This window comes from Hypanus sabinus, chromosome X2, assembly GCF_030144855.1.
Source record: "Hypanus sabinus isolate sHypSab1 chromosome X2, sHypSab1.hap1, whole genome shotgun sequence".
NCBI classification, from domain to species: domain Eukaryota; kingdom Metazoa; phylum Chordata; class Chondrichthyes; order Myliobatiformes; family Dasyatidae; genus Hypanus; species Hypanus sabinus.
The window spans coordinates 17947609-17960941 of record NC_082739.1 but is presented as its reverse complement, the minus strand read 5'-3'; positions in this window follow the sequence as shown (position 1 = coordinate 17960941).

The window sequence follows — 13333 nt, the reverse complement described above, 5'->3', positions numbered from 1 at the left end:
GCCGCCGTGGCCCAATCACTCCTGGGGGCGGACTACTTGCGAGCTCACAGCCTGCTGGTCGACTTGCAACGGAAAAGACTGGTACATGCCAAGACTTTTCAGACATTCTCCCTGGGTGAAGCCAAGTTGCCGGCCCCACACCTGGACTCCATCACGCTGACAGACAATGAATTCACCAGAATCCTGGCGGACTTTCCATCGATTCTGGCACCGCGGTTCACGGTAGCCATGCCCAGATATGGGGTACAGCACCACATCCTGACCCAGGGACCACCCCTCCACACCCGTGCACGAAGGCTCCCCCAGGAAAGTCTCCGCCTGGCGAAGGAGGAGTTCAAGAGGATGGAGGAATTGGGGATCGTCCGACAGCCCATGGGCTTCCCCCCTGCATATGATGCCCAAAGTAGCCGGGGGTTGGAGACCATGCGGACACTACTGCAGACTGAACGAGGCTACAACTCCAGACTGCTACCCCGTGCCGCATGTACAGGACTTTGCAGCAAACCTGCACGGGGCAAGAATCTTTTCCAAAGTAGACCTCATCTGGGGGTACCATCAAATCCCGGTGCACCCTGAAGACATCCCCAAAACTGCTCTCATCACCCCGTTCAGCCTGTTCGAGTTCCTCCGAATGCCGTTTGGCCTGAAGAATGCCGCACAGACATTCCAGCGGCTAATGGATGCAGTGGGACGTGATCTGGACTTTGCGTTCATCTATTTGGACGACATCCTTATAGCCAGCAGTAGTCATCAGGAGCATCTGTCTCACCTCCACCAGCTCTACTCCCGCCTGCGTGATTTCGGCCTCACGATCAACCCGGTCAAATGCCAGTTTGGTCTCGATATCATCGACTTCCTGGGCCACAGGATTACCAAAGACAGGGCAACACCTCTGCCCGCCAAGGTAGACGCGATGCACCACTTTACCCCGACCCATGTACCCAAAGACCTGCAGAACTGTAAGTTTGTGTTTGTGCAAAGGAGCGGACACCGGGCACCGCTACAGCGGCCATACGAGGGGACGTTCAAGGTGATCACCAACAAAGGGTCCATGTACAGTCTGGACATTGGGGGAAAGAGGAGGTTTTCAAGGTGGACTGACTCAAACCAGCCCATGTGGACTTGGCGCAGCCGGTCGAGGTTCAGGCACCGCGACGCAGAGGCAGACCTCCAGACCTCCCAAACAGAGGCTGATCCAGACTGTGGACATTGGGGGGCGGGGTGTATCGCTGGTTCTGGGGGGCGGCTATGCGGCGACCCACTTTCTGCGCAGGCGAACCGGCTCACAAATAGCCAGCGCGCGGGGGAGACTTTGGTAATGCACCTCTGACGTCATTTCTGCCTGGAGAGGGTGGGCGCTAGGGATTAAATACCAGCACCGCAAAGTTTGAATGAACTAGTCTCGAAACGACCTACTGACTGAGTGTCGCTATTTCAGCACCGTGTGTAGCACATCGCTACAAGGGCATAATTTTGAGGCGATTGGAGGAAAGTATATGGGTTGTCAGTTGTAGCTTTTTGTTGCCAGGTGTCAGATGCAGTGGTAAAGCCAGATACATAAGTGACATTTGAGAAACCCTGAGATAGGCATAAAAAATGGAAGGCTATGTGGGAGAGAAGTGTTAGATTAATCTTGAAGAAGGTTAAAAGGTCAGCAAAACATCATCAGCCAAAGGACCAGTGGTGTACTGTACTGTTATATGTTCTATTTTAAAAGCAATAGTAATGCTTTGCCTTAAGCAATGACTTGGTAAAGTGGACACAATATTGCGTCAAGTTTTAATAAATGCATCATCTAGCCAGAGTGAAGAATTGCATTGTTGGAGGTGCAATCCACTATGGATAAGACCTTACTAATGGAAGCTACATCTGCTATCTCAGATTAGACAGAAAGATTCCCATGTTGTAGCATAATTAAGAACAAGGAAGTTTCTCCTGAGATCATTAACAATTACAGAACCAGCATCATCATGTCATGTGTCCCATTTCTGTTTATAGCATAAGCTGCATGACAATTGGCTGTTCACTCAACTTCTAAAATATGTTGGCTGGTCAGGATGCATAGAGTACATGAGAATATGATACAAGGACTAACACCTCCACTAAAATAGCAAAGGGTGTCAGACTGTGTGAGATCACGTGCTTTTGAAAGCATTGACTCTTGAATATACATATACAATAATGAACAGAATCTGATTTGAATATAACAGAATATGGTGTTCTTGCAGTAAGCCATTTCATTGCATAAATAAATAAGCTCTTTGAAGGGTGAAGTGTGTGAAAAACAAACAGATTAAGTGGAATAGATGTTCAATATTCTGGCGAACAAATTGCAGCAGCAGTAGAAATCTGGAAAGATCTGACCTTGTTAGGAAAAGAAGCCAAATTCAAAAATCAAAGCATTTTCAATCAATTCCATTATATGTCTGGCTGCAATTGGAACAGCTTAGATTTCCTACTGTGAAAGTGGGCAATTTGAGTGAAACAAAATGATTCAATTTTTTTAAACAGCAAGGGTGTTAAAAGCATTTTCATTCATGGATCATCAGGACAGGAGAAAAAAATCAACCACAATGCGCCTGAAGCCGTTGTATAACTCAGTATTCACTGATTTAATGATAATAGATCAACGATGTAGAAAATACAATTCTTTTCATATTAAACAGTTGGGCACACAAATGATCTAAAGCTTTAAAAGAACAGAGGAAAGATTATAAAAAAACTTGGAGAAATAAATATGATTGTTTTTCTCATGTAAAACAAACTAAAAGAAACAACAGAAACTGGAGCAGGTTGCAGAATCTAGTTTCACAATTTATTGTTTTGACAATACTAAACATGGAATTTGGAAAATAAGGGAATTTGATGCACAGAGGAATGTGGTTCTCTTCTGGTACCTAATAAAACCAGAAGTGGATCAAGAAGAAGGTAGGGGGGGACGTCATGTGATGACGTAGGATTGAGACGTGGAAATCCATCTCTCCCGTAAAAAAACAGTAAAATAATGTTTAAGTGAAGAAAAGTTAGTAAATACTTTTTTAAAATTACTTATAAACTACTCAGGATTGTCTGAAGATATGTCTCCTAAACAGAAGCAGAAGAAAACTACTACTTTGAAGACAACACAAGTTGGAAAAGAACCAAGGCCGGCTGCCATGAAAGAGCCTCGGGCTCAAGTGGATTTTACCTCCGGCGATACAGAACAGGAAACTGCAGCAACATCAACCGTCTCCAAAAAAAAGAGCAACAGGAATTGCGCATGTGTGAAGGAAGGGGCATGCGCAAACATAAACAACCCAAACTACAAATCCCAGGTATGATCGGAACTGAAAGTGAAAGTGAATATGAGGTGGAATCTGATTTTCTGGATAAATCAGACAAAGATGAAGAGACAAACAAACAAGAGCAACAGGAAGAGGTTGGAGGTGATATTGGAGAGATAAAAAAATCTTTGGTGCAAATAATGCATAAATTAAAAGCATTAAAAGTAATAAAAAGATATTAAAAATATGAAGATTATGTTTGATAAAATGATGAAAAGACAGGACAAAATGGACAAGAAAATTAAAAACATGGAAGAAACAACGGGAGACACCATTGATAGAGTTAATAAAATGGAAGATAATATTTCTGCCTGGACATCAGAAAGAAAACGGTTGTTGGAAAAAGTGGATGTACTTGAAAATTTTAGCAGACGAAATAAAATTAAGATTGTTGGACTTAAAGAAGGTATAGAGGGAGAGGATCCAATAATTTTTTTTCAAAAATGGATTCTGGAAATTTTGGAAATGGAAGAAGGAACCCAGTTAATTGAAATTGAAAGGGCTCTCAGAGCCTTAAGATCAAGACCTCAAGTTGATCAAAACCCACGATCAATCTTGATAAAATGCTTAAGATATCAAGATAAAGAAAAGATCCTGAAGGCGGCTGCCCAACATGCCAGAAACAGAAACGGGCCATTGATGACAGAAGGGAAAACAGTTCTTTTCTATCCTGATATAAGTTATGAACTTTTGAAGAGAAAGAAGGAACTTAACCCAGCGAAAAAAGTTTTAAGGGAAAAGGGTTATAAATTTATATTGCGCCACCCGGGAACCCTGATAATTTTTTTGGATGACGGAAAAAGAAGATCTTTTACTGATTATCGGGATGCGGAAGAATTTGCACAAGAACTCCCAAATATTCGCTAACAACAGCCAAAGATTTAAAAGTGAAACAGATTAAAGATGAAGACAGGGACCCTGAATGGAGTTGATGGATGTTTATGGACAGAAGAATATTTAAATATATTCTTAATTATATGATACAGGGGGAGAAAGGTAAAAATTTGAGAAATTTTAATCGAGAGTAGTGATATTATTTTTTCTTCTCTTATATATACTTTTTTATGTTACGGGGGAGCTGGGGGAACTTCAGATCGATTGCTATGGGATTCACATGTGTAATCATGGCAATTGCCATGACCCGCACAACGGAGGGGGGTAATGTTGTGTTTTTTTTTAATTCACAACATTAGAAGGGGGGTATTTTGTTATTTTTTCTTTATAATCTATTTTTCTTTAATCTTTCTTTCTTTGCCTGGACAATTGGGGGGGGGGGGGGGGAAGACACATAGCAACACAGAGAATTTTAAAAAGATTCCCCAAGGTAGTATGAAAGTTGAAAAGTTAGGTATTACTATAGACTGGAGTAACCCTGTTAAAAATAATGACTAATTTACTGAATTTTTAAAGTTTTAATGTTAATGGGCTTAATGGACTGGTGAAAAGTAAAAGAATTTTAACATACATTAAGAAAATGAAAATAGATATAGCTTTTAGATGCATTCCACTTGAAAAAATTACTTATAATTTAAGAGATAAATATGAAATATTTCTGAAAATTTGGCACCCTTATTTATAAAAGACAGGATTAAATTTATAGGTGCTCCGAAGATAAAATTATTGGTTATTTGGGGAAAGAAATAAATATATATACTAAAGCTATTATGAACTCCATGGAGCATGGGGGGGGGGGGAGATCTTCCGATAAGGGGAGGGGAAAGAATTTTTTTTTATTCTCTTGCTCCACCACTGCATCATTGTATCATTGGGTACAGAGAATACAGAAATTTACTAAACAAGGGAACCGAGTACATCTTACCCTACAATCTACAACAGCCATTGCTTTATTAAAAGTGTGGAAGGTCAAGTTGTGGTGCAGGTTTTGTGAATGCAATGGGATATAGGCATAGATAGATATAACAAGATAAAGATAGATTAAGTGAGTGGGTGTAAACTTGGCAATTGGAGTTTAATGTGGAAGTGTGTTATGTACTTTGGTAAAAGATTAGGCAAAAGGCCCAGATAGGTGAAAAGCCAGGGTGGCCAGATCTGGGGCAAGAGCCAATTTCACTCATTCTCTGTGATGGTCACTCCTGTCTCTCTATGGCGCTGAGGCTATGAAGTCTGCCCCGGCTTCTGTGTTCCATACCCACTAATATGATAAACTGATAAGCAAGGCTTTGGGCCTACTCTGGACTGCTTCTGGGTTCAGATCTGAGGACTCAATTTTTGGTTCAGATTATTGTTTTTCGCTTCAATTGTTTGCAAGATTTGTGTTTGTTTCTCTCTTGTGTATTGGGTGTTGGCCTTTCATTTTTAATTTCATTCTTTTTTTTATTTTAACTGTGTTCTTTTGGGTTTCTTGCTTTGTGGCTACCTGTGAGCAAGCAAATCTCAAGGTTGTATAATTTATACGTTCTTTGATAATTAATGTACTTTTAATCTTTGAATTATTGTCTCAATGGAAAGAGATTGCAAATGACTGAAGTATGGACAGAGCCAGATCTTGCTGTGCATGAATTACAAAAGTGAGCAGGAAAGGAGATGCAATAGTGGTAATTAATAGACTGTTGGATAGACAAATTAATATGTGGTGAATGGAGGGATATGGATCATCTACAAACCAAAGAAATGTAGCTTATTTCAGCTTCAAATTTAGTGCAGACATTATGGGCCAAATGGCCTGTCCTGTGTTATAATATTCTATGCTCTAAATAAGGCGAGTAATTAGGAAGGCAAATAGCAATACAAAGGGGTTAGGATTTAGAAACAGAGAAATTTAGTCATAATTCAATAGGGTATTGAGGAGGACATGTCTGGAATATTGCACGCAACTTTGATCCCATGACCCAAGAAAACATATAGTAGATTTAGAAGCAGCCTAAAAGAGATTCTCCAGACTCTCAATAGTCTCATCTCAGGAACAGGTTGTGTCTGGATTCTTTAGAGTTTATATTAGATTCTAACAGTAGATGTAAATGTCAGGAATTTTCACTAGCAGCAGAGACTTGAACAAGGGTCTAGATAATGGCCTAAACTGAGGAATATAGAAGATCCTGCTCAGAGGTTAGACTCTAACCTCTGAGCAGGATCTTCTAGAGCATACTAGGCTTTGAATTTCTGGAATTCTGTCCCTAGAGAGTTGTGGAGGTTAGATCATTAGAATTATTTCAAGTGGAGGTAGGAAATGTTCTGAAAGATTAGAGGATGAAGAGCTATGGAAATCTGGCACAGAGGAGAAGTTGAGACCAGGGTAGACCAGCCATGATAATTTTGAATGGCAAGGTTTGAGGAGCCAGGTGGTCTACTACTATTTTCTTTTGTCCTTTTATGTAAAGATACATAGTTTGCTCTTCTACTTTACTTGTATGAACATTTACATGAAAGTGTTTTACTTAATTACATTAAATATTTCACAGTTGGCTCTAAATGTTTTTGACCACAAGAGACGTGTGAAAGCAGTGAAACAGCTTCCTGCTGGCATAAGCTGTCAAAAAACAATCACACTTCATTTGCCTTCAGCCTGGTCCTTGACTGTAGACTGCTCCAGCACAGAGGACAACTGCAGCAGCTGAGTCAACAATGACTATTATGGGGATGAGCTGTGCAGAAGCTGTGGAGAGAGACTGGATGGTATGTATTGCTTCCATCTCAATATGGCCTGGTAGATTTTCTGATTACTACTAATTGCTGTCATCTTGCTCAATTTGTTACACCTCTTGTATATTAGTCACAGCTTAGTGAGTAGAATTCTGGTTAGATGGTTGTGTGGTTGTACTCCGGAGATTCAACAAAAGTATTCAAGCTGATCTCCAGTACAGGACTGAATTGTCATAAAGCATCAGCCATGACCTTGATGAATGGTAGAATAGATTTGAAGGGCCAACTGGCTGAATCCTGCTTCTAAAATCAGAATCAATTTTATTATCACTGTCATCTGTCATGAAATCTGTTGTTTTACAGCAACAGTACAGTGTACAACATAAAGTTTACTATAAATTACAATAAAAATATAAAAAAACAGTGCATAAAGAGATCAAAATAGTGAGGTTCATTTGTCTATTCAGAAATCTGATGGCAGAGGAGAAGAGCTCTTCCTAAAAAGTTGACTGTGCATCTTCAGGCTCCAGTGCCTCCTCCCTGATGGTAGATTTAAGAAGGGGGCATGTCCTGGATGGTGAGGGACATTCATGAAGATGTCCTCATTGATGGGGGGTGGGGGCTGGTTGCCTTGATGGAGCTAAATGAATTTACAACATTCTGCAGCTTTTTCTGATCCAGTGTATTGGTGCTGTCATACAACCTGCCAGAATGCTCTGCACGATACATCTTAGAAATTTGCTCTAGTCTTTGGTGAAATAACAAGTCTTCTCAAATTCATAATGAAATACAGCTGTTGGTGTGCCTTCTTCATAACTGCATCAATATGTTGGGCCCAGGATAGATCTTTAGGGGTGTCGACACACAAGAACCTGAAGTTGCTCACCCTTTCCACTGCTGACCCCTTGATGAGAACTGCTGTACGTTCTCCTGATTTCCCCTTCCTGAGGTCCACAACCACTTCCTTGGTCTTACTGATGTTGTGTGCAAGGTTATTGTTGAGACACCACTCAACCAGTTGATCTATCTCTCTCCAGCTTGTTCTCTTATCATCATCTGCAATTTTGCCAGCAATATTTGTGTCTTTGGCAAATGTATAAATGGTGTTTGAGCTGTGCTAAGACACAGTGTAGAGAGTGTAGAGCAGTTGGCTAAGCACGCATCCTGGAAGTGTGCCTGTGTTGATGATCAGCAAGGAGGAGATGTTATTTCCCATCCACGCAGACTGTGGTCTCCTGGTGAGAAAGTCAAGGATACAGTTGCAGAGGACCAGGTTTTGAAGGTTATTGATTAGTACTCTGGGGATAATAGAGTTTATTATGTTTAGAAAAGTGACCCTGTGCTCATTTCAGCATAAGTAAATTACCAATCATTAGATCTGCATTGATGGCATCATCTCCTGCATCAGCTACTCACTTTCTGAACTGGTACTATATTTAATTTACTAAGGAATTACCTCCTACAGCAGCTGAACAATTAGTTAAGCTTAGGCCTTTTCTCAGTTAGCAAAAAAAGAGTTTCCATTGGCTTGTGATAGATTACCTTCTGTGGGATATGACAATATAGTAGTTAAGTTATTGAGTTAGTATACAACCCAATGACAAGAATTTGAGTCTCTCTCTGGCAGCTGAATGGTGAAAGTAAACACAGTGAATCACATGTTAAATTTAGTTTCCGTAATGGCCACCATTAAACTACTGAATTGTTGCTTGAAGACATTAACAGCTAATCCCCATGCAGGAATGAAGTCCACCATCATACCTGACCTTTATGTGACTCCAGACTTACTGGTATGATTGACTTTTTAAATGGTTCTTCATTTCATGGATAATAAAAGATGGAGAATAATTCCTAATGTTGCCAGTATCCTGTGAATGAATTAAAAGCACACCTAGAAATAAACAAACTATTACCTGCCTTACCATACCTCAGAAAAGTGCATTATTGTGAAAGCTAAGCTAAAAAGTGAACAATAAAATTAATCAACAAAAGTGGAATTTCTATTTCGCTCCTGATCCTTTAAAAATTAGGAGCAAAGTATTTTACTGCACTGATCTGAATTGCCAATGATGATCAAAAGGCCAAACGGCTTTCTCCTGTTCCCACTTCTTACGTTCTATTAGTGAGCCTTGAACCTATTGCTGTATAGGTAGTGTACGAGCAGAGATCTTCAGTAGAGAACTGTTAATGTTTTTTTAATACCAGAAACATGCTTTGTAGTGCTCCATCTTTCTGTAGATGCTGCCCTGCAATCTGCACTATGCACAAGATATATTAATAGGTAGGCAGAGCATAAGAAAAAGCAATGCCTTACAATTTAACCTGTCTACCTGAAAATCAACACATTTGCTTTAATTTTCAGTCAAGCGTTTTTAGATCCATTTTGCATTGCACTAACCAATCGCATACCTCATTGGTATCTCGTGAACCTTCCTTTGTCAGGTCTCTTTCTTGCAATGACATTCCTTCGAATGAAGCTTAAAGCTTCATCCATGTTTCCACTTCTGTTACTTATACTGAGTCTGGATTCTGACCTAGATTCTGATATCCGTTTTACCTCCAGCTTTCTTTGCTTCCAGCATAAGGCTGTCAGATTTTTAAGATAATGAGATAGGAAAACTCGATTTCAGAACTGCGCTTTTGATTCATTTTGACACATTATTATTTTGGACTTAGCCAAACCATGCCATTATTTTCCTATTCCAGCTGCTTATAACGCTTAGATAATAATTCTGCTATACTGGCAGTGCCCCAAGGAATGCATATGTACTCCTTTCTTATGTTTTCTCTCATTGTGATGTCCTAGCAATACACCAAAATGATTATAATTGTTATATTCATATGGCTTAGCAAAACCAGGAAACAATAATTTAAAGGGCTCACTATCAAAACATAAGCTCTTCACAATCTTCTAAATCAAATTGCTTCATATTTAACAGTGATGAGCTAGCAAATTTCACTTAAAACAAGCAGCTAGAGAAACTCAGTGGGTCAGGCAGCATCTACAGAGGGAAGTGAATAATCAATATTTCAGATCAACACCCTTCAGTCAGTCCAGATGAAGGGTCTTGACTCAAAACATTGACTGCCTATTTCACTTTACAGATGCTGCCTGACCCACAGAGTTCCTCCAGAAGCATTTTTGTTTTGCTCAGGATTCCAGCAACTGCAGTTGCTTGTGTCTTCATTCAATATTAACACTGATATCCATAAGATGTAGCAATGAGTCATTGAAAAGTCCACAGGTTTGACATGAGTCCGTGAAAGCACAAAACTTGACACCCAAAAGTTTAAATTGCCGGTAGTTCAAAAAGCACAAGTTCCTAACCTAAACAACACAAAAGAAACACAAAACGCAATGGAATGAACTAATTCATGTTCTTACCATGTTGCCTTGCAGTGACCCAAAATAATTTTTAACAAATCAATTACTTCATAAGATTAAAAAAAATCAAAATAACACACAGGATACTCAACAAGTCAGGCAGCATGAATGAATCAGAAACACAAGGGATTCTGCAGTTGCTGGAAATACTGAAAAAGTCACCCATAATAGGACTTCGCCCAAAGTGTTGGCTGTTTATTTCCCTCCATAGATGCTGCCTGACTTGCTAAGTTCCTGCAGCACTTTGGGTATGTTGCACCAGTGAAGAAAGCTAAGTTCAGATCAATGACCATTTTACAGGCAGTCACTCTTATGTGACAGGCTGCTTGTGCTCAGGAAGATTCATCTTACGGTCAGGGTAATGAAACGATACCCATATTTGCAGCCCAAGCAAAGAGGTGTGAGAATTAATCAACATATAAATAAAATGATTATTCATCTGCCTTCAGTCATTGGTTTGAAACATCGACATTGTTTCTTTCCCCAGAAGGAAAAAGAAGCCATCTGGTCTGATGGCTATTTGCAGCATTGTGTGTTTTCAGATGTCCATTGTCTGCAGTTTTTTTTGCTGTTTATTCAGCCTAGTGCACTGGTGGAAGAAGAGTATGAGGGGCAGTCAGCAAATTTATCCTCCTCTCCCTCGTGTCTAGTCCACAGGAAAATTAAAAAAAATAAATGCAGTGGTAGCCAGCATCCACAAAGAATACTAGGCAATATAGCTTAATGCCTGCTACACTCCACAGTAATAAGATTTAGTTCATTATTAAGCATGCTCTTGTACAGTGAATAAAAGTGAGCCCTGAAATTTATGTTATTGGACAAATACTACACAAACTCAAGCTCCGTTTTTATCTGAGGTATGGGCACGCACATGCCAATGTATGTCTCCCATTTTAAAGATATTCCAGAAATGCCAAAATGACTTCTTCATATAAGAGTGTGGTGACTAAAACAATTAATTTGTCTTGCTTAAAAATAACCTTTCAGGTTGTTCATTTCCTCTTTCTTTTGTGGAAGTATAAGAATGCCACTTTGTCACAAGGACCATCTTTCGAAGAAGTCATTTAACAAAAGCCTTGTTTACTCTTTAAGTGACACTTTTCTAAAGAAAGAATGCAGTGCTTCTGGACATGTGAAAAATAATTGAACGTATTTGGGGACAATGGGCAGTTCATGGATCGGACTTCAATCAGCATCATTTAGGTTCAGCAACTGCCGAATTATACCCTCAGAAAATAAGTCAGCACTGCTTGATTGGCAATGACTGGAGGCTGCAATTATATTGTTAAGGTGTGCACAGATCTCAGTTGTGATCTCCATTCCGGCTCCAGTTCCTTGTCAATAGCAATTCCAATACATCGTTTGCTCAGTGATTGAATTTCAAGGCAATTTACTCACTTTTCCAATAAGTTAATTTATGATGTAATTAATCATTTTCTTTAACTTGGGTGTGTTTTTCTTTACTGTTCAAAATCATCAATTTTTTTTGCAAAAAGTGGCTGATATTTTAGAGTATTCATGATTTTTTTTAAAAAAATTCCATTATACTATTTCTGAAAAAATGCTGTTTGTTTTCATGTTTGGATTTTATTTTCAGGTGACCAACATACCACAGAGAATTAATGCTTCTCTGAACTACGAGAGGAAGTAATGTATTCATAGGCCTCTGGGATACAGTTGCCATGGTAGCTGCCTAGAAGTGAGTTGTCAGTGCCACACAGTAGATTTTTGCAACCAGCAATTGACAGGCCTGCATACTTCCATTTTCATTCAATTTACTCTTCTCTCCAAAAAGGACTGACTTGAACTGTGACACCGTTTAATGGATCTTTTCATGTTACAGTACCTCATCTGATGGTCTTCTTCAACAAGACAGTAAATTGTGAGTGCCAAAAAGCTGTATAGGGCATCACAGAAGATCTTAGATCAGCCCATGTGCAGTGAAGTACACAAAAGTAATTATTTTTCCAACTGGATTCACTGCTGGCAGAGTAGTGCAGGTAGTAGAGCTGCAGTCTCACAATTGTCGTGGTCCAAGTTCACTCCTGACCTTTGGTGCTGTCTCGGTGAAGCTTGCATGTTCTCCCCCTAAATGTATGGATTACCAGTGGGTACTCCAGTTTGACCACATCACAAAGACAAGCAGAATTGGATGCTCAATTGGCTACTAGTAAATTATCACGAGTTTGCAATTAATTGGTCGGTTCTGGGAGAAACTGATAGGTATGTTGCAGGCAAAATTATAAACACAAAAGATTCTGCAGACTCTGGAAATCTTGGGCAAAACGCATTAAATTCTGGAGGAACTCAGCAAGTCAGGCAGCATCTATGAAGGGGTATAAACAGTCAATGTTTGGGGCATTTCAGGATTTCATCCTGAAGCGTATACTGTTTATTCCTCTTCATTGATGCTGCCACACTTAGTGAGTTCCTCCAACCTTTCGCATGTGTTATAGGGAAAATTAGTGGGGGATGAAATTATTCTGAGAGTACATGAACTTGATGGGCCTGAATGGCCCCCTATGTCAAAATGGAATATGGTAAATATGAGGTAAAGAGTGGAACCTGGGTGATATTTATCATATATGTAATACAAGTGGTACCCGATGACTTACCTAATGAATTAAATGCTTATACATTAACCAGTAAAGCTAAAAAGACAGAATTCCAAGCAAAATAGTTGCAAATCAATATATTTTCTGAATTTTAACAAAAGATCGAAATTAAATATGTGTTGTACACATAAGAAAGTGATGGTGGAGAAGGTGAGGGAGTCAATGCATGGTGGGATATAATACGTGGTCCACTCCATGGACCTTCCCTCTGCAGCACCCAGCATCCTAGACAACATGCGCCAAACGGCAACAAGTACACCCTCCTCACTCGGAATGCCAATAGGATTCAGGTCGAGACTGCACTCCAAAGCCATGATTTACCCAGTCAGCTTTCTTCCCATTACAGAAGACATCCAGCTCAATGTCACCCTGATGCACCATCAATAACTCTTGGAGATGGGAGGCCAACA